This window comes from Thermobia domestica, chromosome 3 (assembly GCF_964235325.1).
Source record: "Thermobia domestica chromosome 3, izTheDome1.hap1.1, whole genome shotgun sequence".
Classification (NCBI taxonomy): Eukaryota; Metazoa; Arthropoda; class Insecta; order Zygentoma; family Lepismatidae; genus Thermobia; species Thermobia domestica.
This window is the reverse complement of record NC_137456.1, coordinates 337648097-337667252: the sequence shown is the minus strand read 5'-3', so window position 1 is coordinate 337667252 and position 19156 is coordinate 337648097. Positions and strand designations below refer to the sequence as shown.

Genomic DNA, 19156 nt, shown 5'->3' with positions numbered 1-19156 from the left:
AATTTGTGGCTGGCTACGAGCCTGGAACAGGCCCGTAGTTAGGAAGGGCCACCGACCAGGAGTCTTAATATCCCCTGTGGGCAACTGAAGCCCCCGCGATCACCTTGAACTTCCCCTGAAAGTATCAGTTGTTTCTTTAGATAAATATGTCTTAAAAATAACCACTCAAGAATAAGAGCGACAAGGGTCAAGGGAATCGGGCTAGTTACAGACCTGATTTATGAACTTTCTCCGATATAATTTTAGAACAACTGTCTTTCTACTGTGACGATGGGGCAGCTCTCTAGTTTCATCTTGCTCGATTTTCCCATATATTTGGAGATCTGCTCACGCTAACACTTAGCGGTTGTCACAAGAGAAAAATAACGAAATACACCAAGAGTTACTTGGGAATAATGGAAACTTAAGTCTAGGGGTTGAATAAAGGCTCTAGTTAATATTAATTGAATTTTATTTACATGATTGATTAAGCATCATACAGCTCGTTACTTGATTGTTATTAAGTATTTACTACAGTTTTTACTATCAACATTTCTCTGAGGACAGACGGCGAAATGCAATTATTCGACTGTCATTCTTAATCGTGAGAGCTTTATCGTAGGGAGACAAAAAATAATTGAGTCTGGTATGACATCCCCAATACAAGAAAACGGTACTATAAGAATCTGTTACGTAACTTGCTGAATTCTTGTAAGGCTGAATAGGTCGTTACTCCTATGGTCGTCACACTCACTGTGGAACACCTCAGAGCTGACTCTTGAATCACCCAGGGGCTGGGGATCCTAAGACTTTTAAAGGATATCGGGTCACACCCAAATCTTGTGGTGATCAGACCATAATTTGCGTCAGATTGCTAAATATTGAAACCTATTGCCCTTTTAGCCTTCTCATTGGTTCTTACCAACTACCGCACCCAGGATACGATACAGATGACACATATACACGTGTACAATATCCGACGCATGATGCAATATCAAGCGTCCAAGCATCCGTAAGCACTGACTAAATTTCCTATGTTACTGCGTTGTTGCGTTCATAGTTAAATTCTTCAGGTATCCTGGTTTGTAATATCAATTATCTTCACTGAGTAAGCTTCCTATAATATTGCGTCGTTGTGATAATATCAATTGTCTTCATCGTTTTCATATTTCTCTTCTCTTGTTGCTAACTCTAAGCAAACCAAGAGAACAAAAATGACTGAATAAACCCATTAATTCAACTTTAATCAATTAAGGGCAAAAGAGAACCATATTTTAAGTTTATTGCCACAGTAACTCTAGCTTCGTTTTATTGTATTATTATGGATAGAGATATAAAGGCCAAAGGTGGATGTGTAACTTTCATGTTTTTACTTGTAAATACTGATAGCACTCCAGTATAGTGTGCGCTCATTTCTGGTATGTAGCTTCTTACATTTTCTTATCCCGTATCTTACGAACTCTATAAAGGATAAACCGTGTTCATGAACACTAGCGCAAATCCTGGGAGATGAGGGGCATATGTCGCCTCCAATCTTGGAACTGTTAGATACTGTCCCCCCAATAATCAGATTTCAAATGTGTTTTTTTTAGGTAGAAATGTGATTATTTGTGTCCGATTGCCACAAAGGAAAGTGAGATAAAATTGATGTCACCGCAGAATAAGCCTCAAATCTGCCCACCTCCCAATGTTGAAGACAACTCTGCTCCCCTGATCCTCGACACCATTTCTTTTCAACTTCATAAATTTTTTGAAGATAGTTTTAATAAAAGATTATGGGAACGGTCATATCGTTCGTCCCTCCCAATGTTGGAGACAAATTTGCGCAGGGGCGGACCAAGGCAAAATTTTTACCCAGGCAAAGTGACTTTTTGGCGACTCATAATCCTAGCCTAATTTTATATTTTATTAGAATGATTTTAATATTTAACCCTATTTGTCAAAAATACCTTACTCAAATACATGATATATTTATATTTAGTTCTTAAAAATATACATATTTATCAATTACATTGTATTATTAATATTATTATTATTACTTATGTATCGATATGCGTAAGCAAAAACAATATCGAAAAACATTTATTGAATACTACTAATAGTGGCATGGTTACCGCAATATTGCAAATTGTTTTGGTAAATCAATAACATCAGGAGTCATTCTATCATATATGTATCCAACTATGTAACAATATATTCTAATAACGTAAAATACTAATAAATGCATTTCACATATCCCAAGCAGCACACCGACGTCGAAAAGACGTGGTTTTTTTGGTGTAAAACACCGTAAAATACACCGAACATGACGTGATTTACACGTCTTTTCCCACGTGGAAATGTCCGGGAATATGACGTGATTTTTATGACGTCTTTTTCACGTCATAGAATATGACGTGATTTTTATGACGTCTTTTACACGTCATAGAAATGACGTGTAAATCACGTCTTTTTTACGTGATTTCCACGTGTAAATCACGTCTTTTTCACACCCTTCATGTGAATGGGGGGGGGGGTTGGGGCGTTCTCGAAATGAGGCGGCGAGAAGCAAAGGGGTGTAAGTGATATTTGCAATGAAGTATGGATGGCTCAAAAATGGATTCTGCACAGCTAAATATACAAACTGGATGGTGAAGCTCGTCGCAGTCAAATAGAAAGTCTGCCCATGAATGCTCTACGCCGAACTTCATTATGCAGTTTGTATATTTTGCAATGCAGAATCCATTTTAGAGACATACATACTCTATTGAAAATGTCACTTACACCCCTTTGCTTCTCGCTACCTCAAATGTCATGGAAGTCTGACAGGATTGTTCAGTTCCAAATGTCAAAACCATTAGAAATTGATGTGCATCCGCAGTTTTGATATTAGGAATTTCAATCCATGTACTACCTCGATTATTCGCCACACTTTTGAGGCTATTTATCAGCCCCTATTCAACCGTTTTGCACCAAAGTTAGGGGTTAGGCTACTAGAGCTACCTAGTTTTGGCCCCGTAAATTTTGAAATAGATAGGTTGAATAGTGGTTGAAACAAATAACCCTGAAACTGTGTCGAATAATCGAGATCCTACTATACATAGATTGAGATTCCTAATGTCAACACTGGATACACATCAGTTTATGATTATTTGGACATATGGAACTGAATAATAATAATAATAATAATAATAATAATAATAATAATAATAATAATAATAATAATAATAATAATAATATCTACTCTAAAACACACAGCTTACAACACATTTTTTTTAAAAAAATGATAAAAAAGAAAAAAATCATACTTTTTTTTCTTAACTGCTTTTTTTTTTCTTGACAGTTCTGAACTGATCTCTGGCCGCAACACTTTTCTTGGGTAAAAAAAAAAGTCTACGAATAACAACTGGACAACGATTATTATAAGTAAAAACAATAATGAAAATAAATTTATCTTTGTGGCTACTGCATGATTTTTCACCATTGTGTTGTAATTTGCATAATAGACTAATTTACAAGCTCCTATACCAGATAAGTAAGACCACTAGGTTATTGTAATAAATAACAGATCAGGATAGACCCTAAGAACCCTAGACTTGCCACAGCGAAATACATCACCACCCTCTCTCGGAAGCACACATTGGGGAACGTCAAAGTATTGTGGTCTATTTGATTGGTCTGTACCAAGAATTTGGAAATTTCGCTTCTCCGAAGGTTCGTATTATCTATGGTTTGGGGATTTCCATATCCGATTGACCACCTCTAGTGTTGTTGATTTATATTTTTTTTAGTATTTGGATAGTAACCTATTGAAGAGTATATATTCGCCTCTTAATGTGTGGTATATTTACCTACACATTAAGAAGCGAATATACAATAGCTGTCAAGGAATAATTATATACGTAGTGCTACAGAAAAGAAACGGCAGCGCTTGCTCCACGAAAGGATAAATTTAAAGCCATACATTAAACAGAAAAACCGAGACGCATTGGATCGACTTGAAAAACATAAAAAAAAAGCCCTCGAATGTAAGACTCACCCTTGGCGGAAAAAAAAACCCTACATAACTTTTAAGAATGAGAAAAGACGAATAAACATTGTAAAAACAAAGAATGAAATGGAAAAATAAAGGAACATTGCACTTACAGTCCTAAGAAAATGAAATGAAATGAAATCTTTAAGTTTTACGTCCCACGCATATACCGGTTAGGCTAAAGGAGACGGTGATAATGAGAAATGAATGAAATGGTGGAATGAAGAAAGTGGGAGGAAACGGGAGAACCCCGAGAAAACCCACGCACACGGTTTGTCTACTACGAAGTTCACTTGGCGGGGGCTGGGATCGAACCCGGAACCCCAAGCACCAGAGATGAACGCTCTACTACTGAGCCACCGCGGCCCTTGGTACTAAGAAGAATCCACTCATTTCGTCACTGGAATTTATTCATGTGCATTTATTTGTACCTTCTTCATAATGAAATTACGGTACAACACGTGCTTCGATAAATTTTATAGCTATCCATTATTACGCTAGTATGCGCACACATACACACAAACACAACCACCCACATCCAACACACACTCACATACACAAGAACAATGGGTTTTATTGACAGTGCAAAATTTAGGACTAAACTTTTATAACTCCAATTTAAGACACCTTTATTTTGGAGGTGAAAAATCGAAAAAGAAAGTACATTTTAAAATTAATTAATCCCTGAGGGATGAAAGCGAAAACACATAACCATTAATTTGAATTCTACATTTATTAGTTATATGTACAATGTGCACGTTTTGTCGTATAAAATAATATTCATACTATTTGTAATGCAACAAGAAACACTGATTGTCTATATTATTTGTAATACAAACAAGAAATATGTAGACAATGCAAATCTGTTGGTTATAATCTAAAACTTACAGAGATCTTTTAATAATATAAAATAAAAAGAATTAAATTTTCCTATAAATTTCGTATGAAGGAAAACACCTTTCATAGTTATTGAAAGTACAGAAATACAGCATCATATCAAAAAATCCTCACCAGCTTAAGTAGGTTAAAAATGGGGACTGCAGTAAGTATCCCACTTCTTCATCTATTATACCAGTAGCAGTTTCTTCCATCTTTTAGTTTTCGAAAGACAGGCCTTTACATTGATTTCCAAACAAAGCGAGGAGGAACAGGTCAACATGTTTCAAGCATGCCGAATCCTTTTCATCCTCAAACAACAAGGCAGATGGAAGTGAATATCTTTCTACTAACGTTTTGAAGATTTGTGGCATTTGTTCATTTGAATATCTTTATTTTACTCACGAATGATAAGTGTCTTTAAGGCTAGTTTGCACAACGTGAACTTTGCTCTTTTTTCCGCGGGAGTTAAATTTCATCGCCAGCTCTTTGGAAACCAAGCATCAGAGAAAGGTCTCTTTTTCTCCCAACGATGACAGATAGGAACACTGAAACAGAAAAAAAAAATCATGAACAATCATAGTGCAATTTTTCAGGTGGGGAGAAAATTTAAAAAAAAACAATTACAATACGTCATGTGTAACTACAATCAATACGCAATAAAACGATTAGTTACTGCACTCACTTGCATGAAGTCCCACTTTTAACGTCCTTCCATACAGCGAAATTAAACTACCATTAATTTATTTATTCTGTAATAGCTTAACTTTTGATTTTATTGCAGCTGTTAACTCTGATTGTTTAGGAAAATCAAACAAGTTGGGGGATATAAGACTTTGTATATACAGATACATGACAAATAATTCTGAAACACTCATAGAAGGCTACATTACGTATGTGCTCACAATATAAAATGCTACTCCAAGACCAACTTTAGGATGTGAGCTAAAAGTGACGATCAAGTATATTGATACGATATTACAACTGATGAAAAAAAAAAAAAACTTTGAGTTTTACGTCCTACAGTTTTGTCGGTTAGGCTAAAGGAGACGGTGATGAAGAAGACTGAATGAAATGGTGGAATGAAGAAAGTGGGAGAACCTCGAGTAAACCCACGCACACTGTGCTTGTCCACCACAAAGTTCACTTTGCGGGGACTGGAATCATAACTAATGCAGACTCATGCAGTAAGAATAGTTTTTATGGTATGAAACAAAGAACTTTCTAATAATAAAATAATATAGCTACTCATTTATCAAACACAACTAGACAACGATAGAAATTACATGTATTATCTTTCACTACTGCTATGTAACCCCCCAAAATGGAGTCAAAATTCCGCATTTACATATCGTGACAGAACTGCGCTATCGGATGCAGCAATCTGACAAGCTGCACACAGGTGGAATTAACCAGTAAAGGTATCCTTCTACTGTCATAAGAAATTTCATCCTGATTGGATACGATTTAGTAAGTTAAATTTATGATGCAAGACGAAACATATATTAGCATTTCAAAATATGAGAAAAAAGAAAGTGAAAATTACAAACAAAATGGTGTATAACTTATGTATTCCGAAAAATAAAAAATTGTGAGCAAACGCCCCCTCACTTGTTACTGGAGTATTTTTAAAAAATAAGACTTCTAGAACCAGAATTCTGTCACAAGCAGTAGGGTGAAAATCGTCACATTATTTGTTCTGAGCAGGGTTAGAAGTTGCGGCAGCTATTATTATTATTATTATTATTATTAATAATAATAAAAATAAAACTTCTCTTTGGTGAAAATTATATTTAACCCCTCTGTTCAAAAACACATTTTCGGAGGAGTACTTTTACCCATTCAAAAAAAAAAAAAAAAAAAAAAAGCGCGAACACTATAACATGTGATACATTCCATATTAAAGCTTTGCTTATATATAAATACTCAAGTCAAATAAAATAATTGCTGAAGGAATAAAAATTAATAAACAAGGAAATCTTTAAAAATCTAAAATAATAAACAAATAAATAGAGTGTATCTGAAGAAGACAAGGGTAGTTGCTGAAACAGTTACATTTAAATAAAATTGGCGCAGCTGTGGCTCGGTGATAGAGCGTTCACCTTTGGTGCTTGGGGCCAATGGTTCGATCCCAGCTCACTTCAAGCGGCTTTTCTTGGAGTTCTCCAATTTTTTCCCACATTCTTCATTCCACCATTTAATTCACTTCTCATCATCACCGACTCCCTTAGCCTCAGTGCCTGATCGTGGAACGTTAAATTGAATATTTCATTTACATAAAAGTATTGCCTTATTCAACAATTATTTTATTTTATAAGTACTAATAAAATATTACTACTTTCTTTCTTTTCTTCTTACTCGGCATTTTCTTACATGGGTATTATAAAATAACATGTCAAAAACTCACCTGTCGCAACTTTGGTATGTATATCATCCTCCACAGTGATATTTCTAGAGCAGCTCGACGAGCAGAAAGGGGTCAGGGTAACGGCTTCAAGTTCAGTTAAGAAAGATTCCGTGCTAGGTGGTCTGCTGTTGATCAATTCATTATTTGCAGGAGCATTGGCCACACGCTCTGGAAAGTGGGAGTACATGCAAGGCTTATTTTGGGAAATAACATGTATTTACACCTAGGCTTATTACGACTAAATACATTTAACATGAAATGAAGCAGTTTAATTTCATGTAAACAGTAAAGTGGGTTTTTACTACATTTTGTATCATAATAAAAAAGAGCTTATAGAAAGAAAAATGAGTTGGCAGGAAAATATCAGCCATAAATTTCACATGCTTTCTGTTCTGGATATTTTCAGCGTAAAGGACGGTGTGAAGAAGAGTCCGAAATCATTCCAACCTCGTCGTGGAATGGTGCAGGAATGGCCACTTTTTAAATGGATAAAAAATAAATATTGACAAACTTGTGGACAGATAGATTTTATGGATTATTGTTTGCCGGTTGTTAACAAGAAGCAGGGATCGGAAAATCTTTGAGTTTTACGTCCCACGGTTATGCCGATTAGGCTAAAGGAGACGGTGATGATGAGTAATGGATGAAATGGTGGAATGAAGAAAGTGGGAGGAAACGGGAGAACCCCGAGAAAACCCACGCACACGGTGTTTGTCCACCACAAAGTTCACTTGGCGGGGGCTGGGATCGAACCCGGGACCCCAAGCACCAGAGGTGAACGCTCTACCACTGAGCCACCGCGGCCCCATAAGAAGTAGGGATCGGATTTGAGAACGGAGTGAGAGCGTAAAATATCGCATCTTGAACACAAAGAACACAAATGACTACCTGCGTTTTCGAACGCGGACATTTTCTGACCAAAAACACCAAGGCAAGTAATTTCTATTGCTTCATTTAAATTCTGCAACGTGTAAAAAAAAAAAAAAAAAGTTTTTATCTTACAATTATAATACAAGCTTGAAAAGATCAAGAGCTCCAATTCTGGGATAGGTTTTATTTTTTAAAAAAAATAAAAAATATCCTGCTCTGGATCCGCCCCTGTTGTGTACACACCTTCCTTTTGGTGGCAGCAGATATGTAAGCCCCGAAGCAATGAGGTATTTTTTTACTGATGGGGCTTCAGTTCCTCACTGGTAGAGCGTTCACTTCAAGTGCGTGCGGTCCCTGGTTCGATCCCAGCTCGTGCCAAGTGGGCTTTGTGGTGGACAAACACCATGTGCCTGAGTTTTCTCGATACTCTCCCGTTTCCGCCCACTTTCTTCATACCACCATTTTTCACATTTCATTATCACCATCTTCCTTAGGCTCGGTGCTTTTCCTGGGGCGTGAAACTAAATATTTAATTTCATTTCTTTTTAATGATGAGGAATTGGTGTTCCACCTGAAAACAGGTTTTTGACCCAAAGAGACTTCCGTTGTTAATGTGCGCATAAACATTAGGAGGATATTCCCTATGTCAAGAGCTATCTTAAACACATCTGACTGGAACCACCACCAGCCCCCAACCACGGTCCCTAAATAAGACATTTGGTTTCCTTTGAATCGTTTCACGATTAGCAGTGGAAATCATAATAATATAGTCATGTAGAGGATACTTAATTGAGGTGGAATATATTTTTTTGAACTTGAGTGGCAACATTGATAAGTATCCATCATCACATGCTGGCACTGGAGTAAGTACTGTAATCTAAAATGCGAGGGAGCTGTGTACTCAATTAATAAACAAAATATTCGAACAGTCAAAAATCCGTTACGTTATTACGATTTCCACACCGAATTCTGTAGCACAGTTACGGTAGCCAAGTGTCTTGTGAGGGTGTGTAGGTGCAACAGGGCGATGGTTGCAGTTTGAGAGTGCTCTCAACTGGGGTAATATCCTCCCACTGAATATGCACATATACAATGGGGGCACTACTTTAGCAAACGGGTCTACCAAATATTCATCGATTTTGTGGATTTTTTCACTAGATTTACGACAGTAGTGCTACAAAAGGCTAAACAAAACATAACTGAGTGAGCGAAGGGGTTAGGACTCCCATAGGGCTCGTTGTTTCTAACTTTGAAGTCATACACGATTGGCATTGCAACAATTACCGAGGGTCATTTCCTCGACCCTCGAGCAGTCGGTTCTACCTAACAGAAAATTCATAGGTGACATACGATGTGAAACATATTTTTTGTGAAGGAATAAAAGTGTGAATGTAAGTAATTAATGTCAGTACACAGCAAATTGAAGTGAATTTTGGGCATTATTCGAGCAGACGGTTCTACCAAATTTTGACATATTTCTTACAGTTTCATATCAGGTTAGAACAATGCATTTCTTTTAGCAGAGCATGAACTAAATCAGAAGCTCCATTGTGCTTGAGATTGACTTCAGGCGTCAGTACAAATACAGCGTGGACGTAAAGCGTAACAATTTCAGTGAATAAAACACGAACCAATTTATATCAGCTCCCCACTAAAAAGCAGGAATACTATATAACCGAGTCAGGGTAGGAGCACAGCAACAGGGTCCGAGCGGCAGCGACGGGATGCGTCCGTAGGGACCAGGCGCGTCAGCGACGGGGAATATACGTCTAAAAGAGAATAGTGGAAGACCACACTTACATATGCAATACTTTAACTGATCACTTAAAATTCATTTCAATATGTTGTACACTGACAGTAATTACTTATATTCACACTCTTATTACTTCACGAAAAATTTTTCTTATAATATTTTACCTATAAATTTTCTATTTGGTAGAACCGGCTGCTCGAATGAAGCCGCATTTTGAGTGATAGTGAAATCATTGTAAGCGTAAGTGTGCTTTTCCATTATCCTTCTTTACGCGCATAGTCCCCGTCGCTGACGTGCCTGTTCCCTACGAACGCACCCCCTCGTTGCCGCTCGGGCCCTCTTGCTGTGCTCCTGCACTGATTCCAATAGAATGCATTTGTGCTTTTTAGTGGGCACTTAGCAAAAGTTGTTTCGTGTTTTATGCACTGTACTTAATATGCCACGCGTCGGCAAGGTTCTAGAACACAAGTCCCCCCATATAGGTTAACAGCTAGATTGGTTCTTTTCTGTATCAAAGTTTAACATTTAATTCACATAGTATTGTTGAGCGAGCGTCAGCAAGTGAAGGCGGGTTAGAGCCCCGCACGGCACGTTGTTTTCTGTCTTTGTTACAATTAAGTGGGAAGGGGGACCTGTGTTCTAGAACCTTGCCCCATGCGTCTACTCTATATTTATACTAACCCCCGTGAAGTCAATCTGCAAGTAGTAATGGAGCTCCTCATTTAGTGCATATTCTGCTATAGGAAATACAATGCTCTAACCTAACCTGAAAATGTAAGAAATGTATCAAAATTTAGTAGAACCGTCTGTTCCAGTAATGCCTCCAAAAGCATACACTTACTGTCATCTCGTTGTTTGCTTGTATTTAGCAGTCTTTCGCCTTGGCAAATAGTACCACAATGCGTACAGCTTTTATTATAGGATTCATAGTAAAAGTAGTAGTAGTAGGAACGGGTTAGAAGCCCCGCGGAGGTTGGTTGGTCCTGTTCTCGACATGAAATAGGCAAATTAAAGACTTGTCCAATTTTTTCGTACATTTTACAATCTATGGATCTGTATAGTAAAACTGCACCACAGAAAGACATACTTTCCCATGCATAGTCACTCCCATATACGGTTTATTGAGAATAAAAACACATACATTATCATTTTACTACCTTCACTATTAATATTTTATATAGTATTCTACCTAAAATATTTAATTTGATACAGGCGTCTGCAAATGTTAACCTAATGTAGGTATCCTCGTTCTTTCTACGGTATTTTAATACACTGTAATAAGAAACCGTAGGCAACGCTGTATGAGGAGCTAATCTTCAAAATTACAATACTCAATCTGCTGAATTTTACACAGACTGCACCTAGATAGGAATTATACTTACTTGTCTTAAAGCTGACCTTTATCACAGGTGCCTTTCACAAAACACATTATTTATATTCACACAATCATAACACGATTCCGCAAATGGCTCACGATTCCCAGCATGCACTGCTCAAACTGAAGTTACAGTACGGGGAACGTCCGCGCTTTTTAGCACCTAAAAAAGACGTCTATTTTTGGTGATGTTCGACACGTGATACTTTGTACCATTCTGGCACGTGATAAACACGTACAATTTAGGTCATGTTTGACACGTCATTTTTGTTACCATTTTGGTACGTGATAAAGACGTTCTAAATTTTCAAAAGACGTCATTTTGAATTCGAACCCCAAAAAAAGACGTGTTTATGACGTGACTGTGCTACTTGGGATGTTGAACATGGTTTACGCACAGCAATATAACAACCCTTTTTATGTAGGTCCTAGTAGCCGAAGTCCATTCATAAAACGTATTTCATGAATTGGTACAAAAGCTAAACACTCTTATAAGACTAGAGTTTAATAACTGATTATGTTAAGTATTTGAAATCTTCCAACTTTCGTAAAAGTTTGATAAGTAAAAAATATCAAAGTCAATTTAGGGAACTTTATGAAAAAGCGTCCATACCATTTTCTTCTATAGAAACAGTGCCGGTACCTTAAAATCTAGAATTATTTAGACAAATTATTTTCCTAATTTTACAATCTTTGGAGTCAGGCGTGATAATTAATAGCATAACGAAACTTAAGAAAACTATATTACACTAATACTGAAAATTAGCAACACATTAAACAATTTTAAATACATTTGTTTTCAACACCTCACAATAATTACAATATAACCTTTGGAGCTTTTTTGTCTGCAAAACCTCTAACAATGGCATCTATGTCAATGTCTTGAACAATGTCCAATTGAATCTACATCATGGCGAGTCCCGCGAGGCGTCTTTGGCACATGGGAGATCTCAAATAATTGTAATTTTGAGAAGCTCCTTTCGCCTGAAGCCACGCTGACAGGAAGAGTAAGGGTAATTCTCTGTGCAATTGATACATTAGGGAAATTTTCTGTCAGCTGTTTACTCGTCAAGTATTTTAATGCTTAAGGGGGGCTTCTAGCATTTTTTACCTGATAATATTGAGAGTAAAACACTCAATATCAAAATGCTCTTTATCTGTTAAAGCCAAATAAAGGTCAGCACATTTCTTCATCAAGGAACGTTTTTTTCATTTTTGATGCTGTATATAAAAACCCAAAAAGGTAATGATGGTTGTTTAATTGAGAAGACCGAACTTGTAGTTGACTTATGGCTTGATTCAAAAAATGAAAACAAAGATTACTTTTGAAAGAAATTTTGGTATCCGCAATGTGCTCATCAGGGATCTCATATTTAAACTGACGTTTGGGTTTCCGTGGTCGTAATTGTAACTCACTTGGAAATGGAGGTCGATTTCGAGAGCTCTGTAATTTCTCTTCCATCCACTAGTAGCTCCTCAAACCCTCTATCAGTTCGCATTGCTTCAAAATGACTTATCACTTTTGGGATCATATCAACTGCTTCTGAAATGTCAATTTCTTCTTTTTGAAGCATTATGCTGAAAACATTGATTCTGAGTAGAACTTATGGCTAAGTACGAGACAGCAAAAATGAATTTGTAACTCTTAATTTCGCGGGCTAGACTATCAGCTTTAATTTTACGAAACGTATCACTTCTGGAATCAATCAGTGGCGAAGAGTGGTAAGAGGCCTTGAGGTCCGGCCTACCCATTTACTTTCAGAAATTATAATTTATAATTAATTCGTTTCTCTTGCACAGAATGTATGTTAATTTTCTAAGTTAAAAAAATATTGTTTCATAAAGAAATCGTGGTTAGCATCACTGCTCGGACGTTCACTGAGCAGTGTCTCAGGCGGTAGAAGAACTACAGCCAAGCTACTATGAAAATCCCGCGAGAGAACGTGTTGGTTATTACCTGCGTAAGAGACCGGCCTCAGCGCTTATCGACTGTCGTTTTTAGATAAAGCGTTTCTCTCGAGATAAAGCGTTTCCTTCGATTTGGATTCGATATGTCAAACAAATATAGAACAAGTGAACGTAGGGCCCGATTCCGTACCAATTTTGCTTAAATTTGCGGACTCTAACGCAATGCAGAAGCTGGGACAAGCAATTCAAAAGGTGCTACACCTATTATCGCAAACTAACGCCCTTTATTCTGTTACATTGTTCCTATTAAAGAATCTTCTATGTCAGTATTCTTTTGAAAATTAGTGTGTTATTAAGGGACGAAGACCAACGCCTGTGTTGAAAATAGAGCAGAGTGCAAGAGAATTCTGCATGCATTGGTACAAAAAATTATTTCGGGTTGCTGACATATAAAGAGCAGCGTATGAAAAAATTTAAGTATGATTCTGCTTTAAAAGGAGAATTAAGTGACGCACAAAATAACTTGATTGAATGCTTGTCATGTGTTTTGAACAATATAATTAAAGATGAAATTTTACCCGCAGAGTTTGTTTCAGTATAGGTAGACTAAATAATATGGGCCTTATGTAGAGTCGTTCTGACGCGTAATTAGAGCTATACTAAAGATATCGACTAACATTTATCCTGCAGTTGTCAGACCTTTAGTATGATGCTAATCATATGTCAAATCGACTCTGCATAAGGCGGCATATGTTTCTTGTAAAGCGCAGATAATGTGATAATCCATCTTTCCCACCCGATAACGCCCAATTAAAACAATTAAACTGCATTACGGCGAATTAAGATTAAGTGAGAATCACATACGTGAATTTCATTATGAAAATTGAGATCCGGGCGAATACGTCCTGCTGTCAATGGACTACAGTCACGTTAAATTTTTGTGAATTTGTCTTCTTGTGTTTCTGTAGTAAAATATTTATGTATAATCTTTTTCATTATTATTATTATTATTATTATTATTATTATTATTATTATTATTATTATTATTAGTAGTAGTAGTAGTAGTAGTAGTAGTAGTAGTAGTAGAGCCAGTGTCATAAGTCTCTGCCGCGGGTTGCGCGAAGGGGTGGGACTCTCTTCGTGAGAAAGTGTTGCCACCTTAATAGGCAAAGGAAATATATTTCATATCAAAATGTTCGCAGAAAAAAAAAATAGAATAGCAAGGAAAGATGCGACATACCTTTAAACTGTGCTCTTAAGTGTACGTCCACTATATTTCCTATTAATCAGAATCCAGTGCTTCTATTCTTGACAAGTACTCCTCAGATGTGTTAGAAGATTCAGACCCCAGATTGATGATGAAGGGTGATGTTGCAGCAGCGTCTTCGTAATTGTCTATCAGTGCCTCGTTCTCCATATACTGACGTTCTACCTTTTCTACATGACGACATACTGAAAACCATTCTTCGGAGTAACATTGTTAAATTTTTCTTCTGCAATTTTCATAATTTCGTCCAATTTGAACGTCACATTATGTGATGCCACCCAGTTCTTTACCAGTGCCCAAATTTTTTCTATATGATTTAATTCTGGATGGTAAGGGAGAAGCCTCAAAACGCAACGCCAATGTTCATTCATTAATGAGTCTACTTTGTACGTTACGTGTTTTGGTTTGTGGAATTTTAAATACAATTCATACAATTCTGGTTTTGTCATATCAGGGGCGAAATTGACGCCTCTTTCCTGTAACCAACGCTGCATATCCTTTTTCAATGAGTCTTGATTAGGGGCAGGGTTTATTTGAGCGTTATGATATGATGCATTGTCAAGAACGATCACAGAACTTGGGGGGAGATTTGGAATTAATTTTTCGCGAAGCCATTGTGTTCATTTCATCGTGATAATCTCCCGATTTGGTGTTAGATTTGAACATGAGCAAATCGTTTGGAACGAAGCCATTCTTGCTTCCTGCATGCACTATTATAACACGTCGTCCTTTAGACAAAGGCATTCGAAGACTTTTCTCGGAATCGTCCGACCAAGAATACGACGCGGTGATTCTGAGTAGAACTTATGGCTAAGTACGAGACAGCAAAAATGAATTTGAAACTCTTAATCTTGTGGGCTAAGCTATTAGCTTTACTTTTACGAAACGTATCACTTCTGGAATTAATCACTGGCGAAGGGTCGTAAGGGGCCTTGAATTCCAGCCTACCCATTTACTTTCAGAAATTATAATTTATAATTAATTCATTTCTAATTACGCGTTAGAACGACTCTACATAAGGCCCATGTTGTTTAGTCTACCTATACTGAAACAAACTCTGCTGGTAAAATTTCGTCTTTAATTATATTGTTCAAAACACATGACAAGCATTCAATCAAGTTATTTTGTGTGTCACCTAATTCTGCTTTAAAAGCAGAATCATACTTAAATTTTTTCATACGCTGCTCTTTATATGTCAACAACCCGAAATATTTTTTTGTACCAATGCATGCAGAATTCTCTTGCACTCTGCTCTATTTTCAACACAGGCGTTGGTCTTCGTCCCTTAATAACATTAATTTTCAAAAGACTACTGACATAGAAGATTCTTTAATAGGAACAACGTAACGGAATAAAGGGGCGTTAGTTTGCGATAATAGGCGTAGCACCTTTTGAATTGCTTGTCCCAGCTTGTGCGTTGCGTTAGAGTCCGCAAAATTAAGCAAAGTTGGTACGGAATCGGGCCCTACGTTCACTTGCTCTTTATTTGTTTGACATATCGAATCCAAATCGAAGGTCTCGAGAGAAACGCTTTATCTAAAAACGACAGTCGATAAGCGCTGAGACTTGTCTCTTACGCAGGTAATAACCAACACGTTCTCTCGCGGGATTTTCATAGTAGCTTGGCTGTAGTTCTTCTACCGCCTGAGACACTGCTCAGTGAGCGTCCCAGCAGTGGTGCTAAGCACGATTTCTTTATGAAAGAATATTTTTTAACTTAGAAAACTAACATACATTCTGTGCAAGAGAAACGAATTAATTATAAATTATAATTTCTGAAAGTAAATGGGTAGGGCGGACCTCAAGGGCTCTTACCACCGTTCGCCACTGATTGATTCCAGAAGTGATACGTTTCGTAAAAGTAAAGCTAATAGTCTAGCCCACAAGATTAAGAGTTTCAAATTCATTTTTGCTATCTCGTATTAGATTGGGCCTGGGGGGCCAAGCCCCCTTGCTCAAAATCTTGGCCCTCCTAGCGCCCCCCCCACAGAGTGATACTGCTCTAGGTCGACAAGCGGTGAGTTAATAGTGGCCGCAAGTTAAACTTCTACCGAAACATATCTCGACAACAAAGTTACCAATTGCAGAATATCGTATGTTGCAATAGTCTGCGTTCCGAACAAAAATCGTGAGGCTCCTTTTTGTGATGTGGCGTCCAGAGCACTGCACTCCATCTTAATCTACTTCTCTGCCCACTGCATTCTGCACTAAAATCATTCAGTTTTGCTTCTCCATAATTCAGCACGGCATGCTAATAAATGTATTATTTTCTACAGTATTATTGTGGCACACTTGGCCTCCCATCATATTATGTTTGATCCTCATTATATGTTATTTTTCACCCTTCAATCACCTCTCTGTATGTATGTGTACTCAATAAATGAATAAATATTAAATATGTACAACTCTTGGACACACCACATTAAAGTGCAATCAACTTTTCTACCTATGAAGCACTTACCCGAAGAAAGGGCAAAACCCTTTAAACGGGACGACGGACAAAAAGCTTAAGTGTTCATCTTCTGGGTCGATAGCAATATTGACTGTATCAACTGTGACGTACCAAACGTCAGAACAGTTGTCTTTTGAGAAACCTTTTCCCACTTCCTGGTCGAAGAAGCTTCATACTGTGTGTAACCGCTGAAAGACTCATCAAGCCCACCTCAGCTGATACCAACGCAGTTGCCAAGCGTCTTCAGGCCCACCTAGACCACTATCCGAACGGGTGGTCTTCATATTACCTTACTTTACCTAGTACATCTGGCGGCTTCATAAGCTTGAGTAATGGATCCTGGACCGGGTCAAGGGCATCCCGAATTACCACACCAAGTTGTTCAGGGCCCCTCTATTCCATCAGCGAAAGGGCATAAGCGGAAGTATCTGCATGAAGTCAATTCGAATACTACAGGAACTTCAAATTTGCCATCCAATGCATCCCCTCCTATAAGTACTGACCAAATCAAGCAAGCTTCAAAAGGTCCTCAAACATTGAGTGAATATTCTTCTTCTAATGAGCTCATGGACGCAGACTTCCCACCGCTCAAGTCATCTCCTAAACCACCAATTTATGACTTCCTTCTAACGAACTATGCTGCTACATACCAGGATCTTCGTCAGCTATATTTATGAATTTTGAAATACGTTCCTAGAACTAACATCAAACAACTCATCCATACCAAGAATGGTATCATTATCCGCTTGCCAGATCCAAATCTAGCTTCTACCATTCGTAATAATTACTCTTATGAAATTTTCGGACCATCAGCTGATCTCAAGAAACTAACTCCCAAACAAGCAAATCAACCTCCACCTCCTCGTAAACCGCCGGCACTTTCTGTTGTCATACGAGGCCTCGACCCACAATTCAGCGATGAGGAAATCGCCAAAGAATTACAGCTAGAAGGACATTCAATAATAAAGTGCATTCATATTAAGAACGCAAGTGGTTCTACCTATATGGTACGGGTTCTTACGAATTCCCAAGACACGATAGACAATCTTCTTAGCGATGGTGCTTATATCTATTTAAAACGTCATAGAGTTGAACAATCCCGCTCCTCGCCACCTCTGCCTGTTCGATGCGAGCGCTGTCAGTCATATAATTCACATTCTACGTCTGGGTGTAAAAATGAATTAAAGTGCGGCTTCTGTTCAGGACCTCACGCAACGAAGGCCTGTACGAATCTCCAAAACCCTCCTAAATGCTCGACTTGTAACGCGCAGCATCCCACTTACAGTTATAAGTGTAAGGCGAAACCGGGAGCAGAACCTCTTAAACCCGAACTCATTGTACCTATTCGTCCGCATGAATCGCCAGACAATACCCCTGCTCCAGCTTCAGCTTCTCAACCTCTCACGATCTATCAATTTCTCACATTTCTCACAGTCTCTTTACAAAACATCCATCCATTTCTCAGACAACATATCCTTCAGCAAATTCATCTCGCAGCCAAAACCATCTTCCACATTAATTTCACTGGCACATACTCTGGCAACTATGTTCATTTTCATTCAACTCCTTATGAAACTGGCGTTTAACACCTTGCTACACCCACTGCTTATCACTGTGATTATGGCCATTAATTTCTTATTTCTAAATATTCGTTCATTAGCTAAACATAAACCCTTGTTTGAACAACTGCTCTTGGAGGAACACATTCTTTGCTTCTTACTAAATGAAACCTATCTTACTACTGCCTCGCTCTGCAAAATTCCCTCATACCATCTACTCCGTCAAGACTGCCTCCTGCCATCACGTCGCGCCAACGGCGGGGTAGCTATCGGATTTCCTCCTTCAGTTCCCCATAGACTCCATAGCTCTGGGATACAATCTTTGCCTGAACATCTGATCACTACTTTATATTTTCCACAATGTTATGTAACAGTGGCCACCATATACATCCGACCTGGACGTCCCATTCCTTTGCAGTTCTTCCAGTTAATTTCCGACTCCTTTCGCAACTATGTTATCATGGCTGACATCAACTTCCACAGTCGCTCTGACAGACAAAAATCTCACTTTCGAACATATATCCAAACCCATACTACTGGCTTATCCATCACCTTCCAAAACCTACCCAACCTACCAGTAACACTACAACCGATATCGTTATTAGTTCATCCAGCTTACTCTCCCAGATGCAAGTGGCTGTCCTTGATCCCATGGGCAGCGACCACGTGCCCATAACACTTACCATTACTGCAAACGG

General features: G+C 37.9%; 1 protein-coding gene and 1 long non-coding RNA gene across 2 annotated transcripts in view; one reads left to right on the top strand and one right to left on the bottom strand.

Annotated features, from left to right (window-relative positions):
- LOC145681245 (uncharacterized) overlaps nt 1-19156 on the top strand; it is a 261566-nt gene that overhangs the window by 230167 nt on the left and 12243 nt on the right. The gene's annotated exons all lie outside the window — the stretch shown is intronic.
- On the bottom strand, nt 4490-11648 carry LOC145681244 (uncharacterized). The gene is made up of 3 exons (XR_014130747.1): nt 11280-11648; nt 7275-7442; nt 4490-5415 (listed from the first exon to the last, which is right to left on the bottom strand). It is a non-coding gene; the product is annotated as an uncharacterized LOC145681244 (long non-coding RNA).